Source organism: Stomoxys calcitrans, chromosome 5 (genome assembly GCF_963082655.1).
Source record: "Stomoxys calcitrans chromosome 5, idStoCalc2.1, whole genome shotgun sequence".
Taxonomy (NCBI): domain Eukaryota; kingdom Metazoa; phylum Arthropoda; class Insecta; order Diptera; family Muscidae; genus Stomoxys; species Stomoxys calcitrans.
The window spans coordinates 126,937,170-126,946,136 of NC_081556.1; positions in this window are offsets into that span (position 1 = coordinate 126,937,170).

Here is an 8,967-nt window from a genome sequence, read left to right on the forward strand (position 1 = left end):
AGATCATGGAAAGGTCTCGCAGGAGGTTGTTGCGATAGGCTACACCCATAGAAAAAATCAAGCACGGCGTTGACAAAGGCACCACATTCGTTCATGAAAGTGAATCAACACACAGATGTTATCAGTTCAAACACAAATCTTCATCAACCAACAACAGTATATGTGAATGAAACGTTTACACCCGTTCACATTCTGACAACATCTAGTGCACAGGCTTTTAAAAGATTGAGAAAAGTTTTTGTGTACTGCTGAGTATTGAACTTGCGTTCCATCCATTCCATTGAATGTTTACGAATGCTTTACAACATTGCTCTACAGCCGGCTATGCACATGCAATATTTTTCTGAAAGTCATTAAAACTTAGGGTTGGTATACATACACATTTTATAGGGATGATGTTCACAACGCTCGGTGTGTGGAACAACAACGCGTGTTCACAAAACCGTCTACGATTGTTAACAATATTTCCAACAACGTCTGTGTATGATACTGACAACATTGATGTTGGTTTTGCAACGTCTGTTTTCTATCGGTGTACCAGAAATAGGTAACCACCGCCATTGTGAGACCAGTACTCACCTATGGAGCACTGGTATGGTGAAGAGGATATGTGAGAGGGAGTTTGAGAATGTCTAGCAACTGGCCTGCGTCGGAGGCACAGAGATCAGCACCGCAGGCTGGTCTCAAAGCGATGTTGGAAATGCATCACCAAGGTCGCGCTTAGGCTGAGGAAGCTCGGCAAACTGTAGGATGGGATGCGGAGGGAAGACTGAGGAGAATCTCTGACTAGCTGGCACTAGCGCCGACTGAGGTGAGGGCTTTCGCGATTCGTTTTCTTGAGAGGGATGAATCGAGAGCGAATGCTGTACTCGAGAAGAATGAGACCTCGAACTACACCGATGGCTACAAGATGGAGTCAGAGACTGGACTGGGATCTACACTGACGCCCTCAATATCTGTTTTTCTCTGAGGCTGCCGGATGAGTAAATGGTCTTTCAGTCAGAGATTTTTGCCATTACAGTAGCCGCAGGAGAAATTCTGGTAAGGGATTTACCACCCTTAAAAACTCAGGATTTATATGGACAGTACGGCGGCGCTCATGGCCTTGAGGTCAAGAATAGTGAGGTCGAGATGCATGGCAGATCGACTGGAGTACCTGGATAGGCTTCGGGTCTACGTTGTGACAGTGACATAGGTGTCTAGACATGAAGGGATTTCCGGAAATGAGAGGGTGGACGAGTGCGCCAGGTGCGGTTCGTCGGCGACGGGCGGACCAGCCACCTGTCTTGCCTATGTGCCATTTGACGAGCAACTGAAGACAGTAGAAGGGATGGCCAGGGCAACATCGGTGGCAAGATGGGACTCGGTGGATGGTTGCCGGACTGCAAAGACACTCTGGTCTGTCATCGACCGGGGGAGGACAAGGGGTTATAACCGGGCACTGTGACATAGACCGTGACATGGCGTCGCGCATTGGAATACCGCATAATGACATCTGCAGAAGTTGCCTCGATGAGGATGAGGAGGATACAAAGAATATTGAATAAGAACTGTTATGTTATTGGAGCTATATCAAGTTGTAGTACGATTCGGAACATAAATGAATTGAATGCTGAACTTTGCAGAAGTCATTGTGTAATATTTCAGTATAATAAGAATTGCGCCTTGCAGGGACTCAAGAAGCAAATTGTACAAATGCCAAATCGGATGAGAATTGCGTCTTTTAGAGGATCAAGAAGTCAAGAGCTCAGATCGGTTTATATGGCAGCTATATCAGGTTATGTACCGATTTGCGCCATAGTTAGCACAGTTGTTGGGAGCCATAACAAACACACCTTGTGCAAAATTTCCGCCGATTACGACGAGAATTGCGACCTCCAGCTGCTTAAGAAGTCAAAATCCAAAATCGGTTTTTAGGGCAGCTATACCAGGTTAAGAACCGATTTAAACCATACTTAAAATAGTTGTTGGAAGTGATACCAAAACACCACTTGCAGCCAAATCGGATAAGAATTGCTGACCTCTGAATAAGTCAAGTACCCAGATCGGTTTATATGGCGGCTATATCAGGTTATGAACCGATTTAAACCATACTTGGCACAGTTGTTGGAAGTGATACCAAAACACCACGCGCAAAATTTCAAACAAATCGGACTAAAATTGCCCTCTCTAGAGGCTCAAGAAGACAAGACCCAAGATCGGTTTATATGGCAGCTATACCAGATTATGAACGGATTTGAATCATACTTAACAGTTGTTGGAAGTAATACCAAAACACTAAGTACACAATTTCAGTCAAATCGGACGAGAATTGCACCCTCTAGAGGCTCAAGAAGTCAAGACCCAAGATCGGTTTATATGGCAGCTATATCAAAACATTGACCGGTTTGGGACATTTACAATCCCAACCGACCTACACTAATAAAAAATATTTGTTCAAAATTTCAAGCGGCTAGCTTTGTTAGTTAGTGTGCTTTCGACAGACGAACGGACGAATGTACGGACATGGCTAGATGAACCTAAAATGACAAGACGATCAGGAATATATTATTGGGTCGCAGACGCATAGTTCGAGGTGTTACAAACCGAATGACAAAATCTCGTCAGGATTCGAACGCAGGTGTTCAGCGTCATAGGCACGTGGCACGAATTCGATATCCACATTCAGGGCGGAGTGCCCGCACCCTTAAAAGATATTAGAGAGTTAAAGAAGGCGCAGCGGAGCGGGCTCGGTTCGGCTAGTAATGTATTGGGTTGCCCAAAAACTAATTGCGGATTTTTCATATAGTCGGCGTTGACAAAATTTTTCACAGCTTGTGACTCTGTAATTGCATTCTTTCTTCTGTCAGTTATCAGCTGTTACTTTTAGCTTGCTTTAGAAAAAAAGTGTAAAAAAAGTATATTTGATTAAAGTTCATTCTAAGTTGTATTAAAAACGCACTTACTTTTTTTAAAAAAATCCGCAATTACTTTTTGGGCAACCCAATATATCAAAACATGGGCCGTTTTGGCCCATTTACAATCCCAATCAAATTTCAAGCGCCTTGCTTAACGCCTTCTAAAGTTACCATTCTTTCGACAGACAGACGGACGGACGGACATGGCTAGTTCGACTTAAAATGTCACGACGATCAAGAATATATATACTCTATGGGGTCTTAGATGCATATTTCGAAGTGTTACAAACAGAATGACGAAATTAGTACACCCCCATCCTATGGTGGAGGGTATAAAAACTCCTTCATTACAAATGACCACAAGTGGCATGCGAATAAAACGCTTCCCTGTGACTAATAAAAATTCCAAACCATCAGTGAAACTTTGAAAAAAACTGCCGAAAACAAAATCCTTTAATAAATCACTGTTGTGTTGCACATTGTTATGTAACAACAACGGGTCACTTCAGGCCACTCCAGTTTGTAGCGGCTAACAACCTGTTGACAGGCATTTCTGGGTGTGATTAATTACAGGAGAACCACAAATTACATACACGTATGATTTCAAACGGACAAATCATTGTTGAAACGGCCGAACGCTTTTGACAACACAAGTAAATGGCAGTTCAAATCAGAAGGTTAAATACCGTTACAAACAAATAAAGGCAAAACGGTTAGAACTGTCATCTAATAAGTCATAGGGTTTTGTGGCCAAGACGGATATTAAGAGCTCAAGATAAAATTGTTACAAAACTAATTTGCAGGGATACGCCCACATTGCCACTCAATGACAATGAATGCAGTGAATTATTGCAATAAACTAAAGCGAAGGATAGTAAACAGAAATGTCAAATACGATGTGGACAGTGAGATTCAAAAAGGTTTTTGTTTGTAAATATTTCGAAACCAAAACAAATAATAAATTATATTAAATCAACTAAATATATAAATTTGCGATTCCATAAGTATGTCGAGCACCCAAACCGTATAAGGATTTCATTGAATTCTAAATCGTGATGCATGAAAGGTAGCATATCTCTCAACCCTCTGTCTTCAAAATGCAACCAATTATCCTAGAACTGATCTCAACTCTGTATTTTTCTCGTCAGAGAACGTAAAGTTCGGAAATTCACCAGCAAATCCTTGATAGTAAAAAGGAGCCTGTATCGGCGACAAACTCACTGACAAAAAACTGTCATTTGAAATAGCAGACTTGTAAGAACTGATCCTAAAGTGATGCCATTTGGTTTCGCCGATCGAACTCGGCTATAAAACGATGGTCGCATATTATTGAGCTTAACCTTTAAACGGATAGCATCCATTGATATTGAAGGGAGTGAGGAGTTTGCTAACTGTTCCTTAAGTATTTTCATGGGAAATTTTGATATTTGCCCCCGGGGAACCGAGCCACCCTCTACAGAAAGACTACTGGACAACTTATCACTCATCCTTCATTTCAAAGACCCTGGAGAGAGAGAGTTTGGCTTTAGTTAGGTTAGGTTGGAGGTGTAGGGCACGACTAGTAACCTCGATTACTAGGCGCTTCACTCGGAGACCTTAGGACCATTGTGCTAAACCAAGAAGAAAGTAAAAGAAAAGAATGTGGCGAAAAAAATAGATAAACGTATACCAATGAACAATACAAGACAGCAAATAAGGTCTGAAAAAAACACATAAAATTCAGAAACTTGCCTGAAATCTTTATTTGAATCGATAGTACGGTCCATATAATTTAAGGTTTGAAGATTATTTCATGCAAATGTTGAGCGTGACTGCGCCTCAAGTGGCATTTTTTTCTCAACATTTCGGCTGATATCTCATGGAGAAATGCTTCAATGTTGTCTTCCAATGAGTCAATTGAAGCGGGCTTGCCTGTGTAGACATGAGCTTTAACACAGCCCCACAAAAAATAGCCTAAAGGCGTTAAATCGCACGATCTATGCGGCCAGTTGACCGGTCCCGAATGTGAAATAAAATGTTCACCGAACTCGCCTCTCAATAAGTCCACTAATATGCGCGCTGTGTGGTATGTGACACCGTTTTGTTGAAACCATATATCATGCAAGTCAAGTTCTTTCATTTTGGGCAAAAAAAAAAGTTGGAAACCAACTCACGATAGCGCTCCCCATTTGCAGTTACGTTACTATTCGCATCATCTTTGAAGAAGTACGGCCCAATGATGCCACCAGCCCATAAACCGCACCAAAACGGAGACTTTTTCTGGATGCATTGGTAGGTACTACTCTTGCAATGCTTCTGTCTGATGTTCACTCCAAAATCCACAATTCTGCATACTTGCGTAGCCATTGAGCCAAAAATGAGCTTTGTCGTAAAACGGAAAAAGCGCGCGAGGAACTTTCTTTGCAGAGACCGCTTTTTGATAACAAAATTCAATTATTTGCAAGCGTTGTACATTTGTAAGACGATTCATGGTTTAATTATAGACCAAACTGGAGATGTTTGACAGTGAAACAAAACACGAAACGTGCGTGAGCTGTTTAAACTTGTGTTGCCAAAAAGATAATAGCTAAAAAATCACCCTTTACTTTATGGGTCGCAGATCAATATTTCGAGGTGTTACAAACGGAATGACTAGATTAAAAGTCTGCTTCTCCCTGTACCAAGCGGCGCGAATTCAAAGACCTGACCTGTTGCTTTCTCAGCCCCAGAAAAGCGACGTCCTGTTTCGCAAAATGCTCGGCCATAGGATTTTTGACACCCTTAAATCTACAACGCTAGCCCAGGCCATATTCGCGCTGTCATCGTAGAAGGCGACCAAGCTACCAAGAAGTGGAGATCTTACAGATTCCATAGCAAGATCTGCGGCAATAAGCGATCTATTGGGTTGCCCAAAAAGTAATTGCGGATTTTTCATATAGTCGGCGTTGACAAATTTCTTCACAGCTTGTGACTCTGAAATTGTATTCTTTCTTCTGTCAGTTATCAGCTGTTACTTTTAGCTTGCTTTAGAAAAAAAGTGTAAAAAAAGTATATTTGATTAAAGTTCATTCTTAGTTTTATTAAAAATGCATTTATTTACTTTCTTTTAAAAAATCCGCAATTACTTTTTGGGCAACCCTATATTTCTGGCCAGCTCGTCTGCCGCTTCGTTCCCCGCTAGACCTTAATGGCCTGGGACCCAGCAGAGCCAAGGTTCGAAGAAGCTCTTTGCCTCTTCTAACCAGTTTTGAACTCACGTGGCCTGACGCCAGAGCTTCTACGCCTCATTCATCCATCCATCCTGGGAAGGGCGAAGTGCCCCCAATCACGAGATCATTTTTCGGGAAATCGACTTCCAACCCATCAACAAGGAAGTTCCCCCCTGGTATATATTCAGTCACGCCGAACATAGCATGGCGCCACATGGCCACCTTTTCGCAGAACAAAATAATGGCCTAAGTTAAAAAAGCGCTATGTACCTGACTCCCTCAGTCTGATGACGATCTTTGCTGCCACACATCCAACGTATAAGTGCAAAGGCGCAAGATCGAGAATGGTATTCAGCGACTCTCTCGGGGCACTCTTCTTGCCCCAGAGATTAGCACTGCCACGGTACCCTGTACATTCTTGATCATCTAACGAAACGCACAATTATCCAAAGCGTTGTGCCACATCAGATAACCATAGGTAAAAATTGGCCGAAAGATCGACGTAAATATCCAGACCCCGTTAACAACCAGACCGCTGTAAACATCCTTAGACCCCAGCTCCTTCCTAACGAGTTGCGACAGGAGTAGAGTGCATTCAGTCCCTTATGACACTTCCTTCTCCATCTTAGTTTCTAGGTAAGAATCACGTCCAAGTACTTGGCACCGGCTTCTCCACCCCATCCAGGCAGCTCCACCCTATCTTTTAAATACACCCAGCTTCCTCGCCCTGGTGAAAAATTCCAGTTCAGTCTTCCTAGGATTTATACCAAGCCCGTCCTTAATAAAAGAGAGGAAACGGTTGTGGCCACATTTGCATGTGGAGGTGGCGATCTTCGTCGAGCTCCTGTAGGTGAGCAAGCTCGTTCCGGTCCAAAGGTCCGATCGCCACGGGAAAAGGGTGGTCATTGGTTATATAAAGGCGCCAATAACTCACCTTGTCATATCGAGGATCATAAGCACTCAGTATTTATGAAAGAGCCGGTGCCGCCCAACCTCTAACTGAGACTCTCCGCCTAATACCCCTCATTGTCCGCGACAGCCGTTGCAGCTACTCCGTATGGAGCATTCCACTATCCGCAACCTGTGAACGCGCCCGGTAGCTCGCAGCTAAGCTACTTGTGACAGCAATGAACACTACAAAGATCGGCCTTCAATGTTCCAGCCTGTGTAGTGCTCACAGCTATCCCGTGCCAGGTGGTCAACGGAGCTGAAGATGGTCAGGAGGGAGAGTAGAAGGCTTTTTAATAAGGGCAAGAGAGAGAACACGGCAGAGGGTTGGGGCGAGTGTCGCGACTTCCTTGGCAAGTTCAAAAAAGAGACGAGTTAGGCAAAGAGGAGTTCCAGGGCGAAATTCTGTGGGAAAGTGGAAAGCACTAGTGAGGCATCTAGGTTGTGCTAAATGCTCAAAAAGATCCCATCACGCCTAGCTCCCTGAGGAGGGAGGATGGGACTTACACCGGGAGTAGACAGGAGACGGAGGGACTTTTGATGGAGGTGCATTTTCCGGATGGTCTGCAATCGCAATACAAACTCATGCGTCCTTAACGAATGACCTCATTAAGAACATCGTTGACGAGGGATAAATAGTGTGGGCAGTCCGCACTTTCTGGTTATTTAAGTCAGCCGGACCTGACGGAATTATCCCGGCACTGATGCAGGAGTCACCCTTCCCTGACTTGAGCGTATTTTCCGAGCGAGCCTGGCATGGTCTTATATACCAAATGCATGGAGGGAGGTCAAGGTGGTCTTTATTCCCGAGGCAGGTTGAATAAACCACAGTACGACGAAGGATTTTTGCTGAAAACACTGGGAAGACTGATTAAGGTAAAGGTCGGTGGAGATGGCCCTTAACGAGGTGGTACAGGAGGGTGAGAGGTCTCCCAAACAGAAGGAATACACTTCGGCGGCCTTTTTGCATATTGAGGGGATCTTTAATAATGTGGAGATAGGATCGATAGTCGCCGCACTGGACCGCACGGGGATTTACTCCATAATCTCCCAGTGGACCAATAATATGCTTTATGGTAGGATTATAAATGCGAACCTGACAGAAAGTGTGGTCAGAAGGCGGGTCACCAGAGGAACGCCCCATGAAGGTGTGTTCTCGCCGATTCTATGGAAACTCTTGATTAATGAGATCCTGTTGGATCTAAGCCTGGCTGGCACTAGGATAATCGCTTATGCGGACGACGTCTTACTGCTGGTCCGAAGCAGATTTATGTCGACGATCAGCGAGATCATGCGAGGGTCACTGAGGAGGTTGTCGCGATGGGCTACCATAAATGGGTTGAGGACCAACCCAAGGAAGACGGAACTGCTCTTCAGCCCTGCACGGGATAGCTGTGAGCTATACCACATAGGCTGGAACATTGAAGTCCGATCTGTGTGGTTTTCATTGCTCTCACAAGAAACTTAGCTGCAAAGCTACTCCGTACGTGGAATGCTTCATACGGATTAGCTGCAACGACAGTCGCGGACATCAGCGGAGTCGAGCAGAGAGTCTCAGTTAGAGGCCGGGCGACACCGGATCTTGCACAAATACTGAGTGCCTATGATGCTCGATATGAGAAGGCGGGTTATTGGCGCCTTTAAATAACCAATGGCCAAGCTGTTCCCGCAGCGATCGGTCCATTAGACCGGAGCAAGCTTGCTCACCTACAGAAGCTTGACGAGGATCTCCACCTCCACATGAAAATGTGGCTACCACGACTTCCGTCGTTGTACAAGATCACCCTGCGGCTGTCGAAGGAGGCGAAGTTCCGGGGCATAATCCTCGATTCGAAACTGTCTTAGAAGAGGAATACCGAGGAAAGAGGCCGTAAGGCACTGTGCGCTTTTTACTCCTGCAGGAGGATGTTCGGTCAGAAGATGAGAGTAACAAC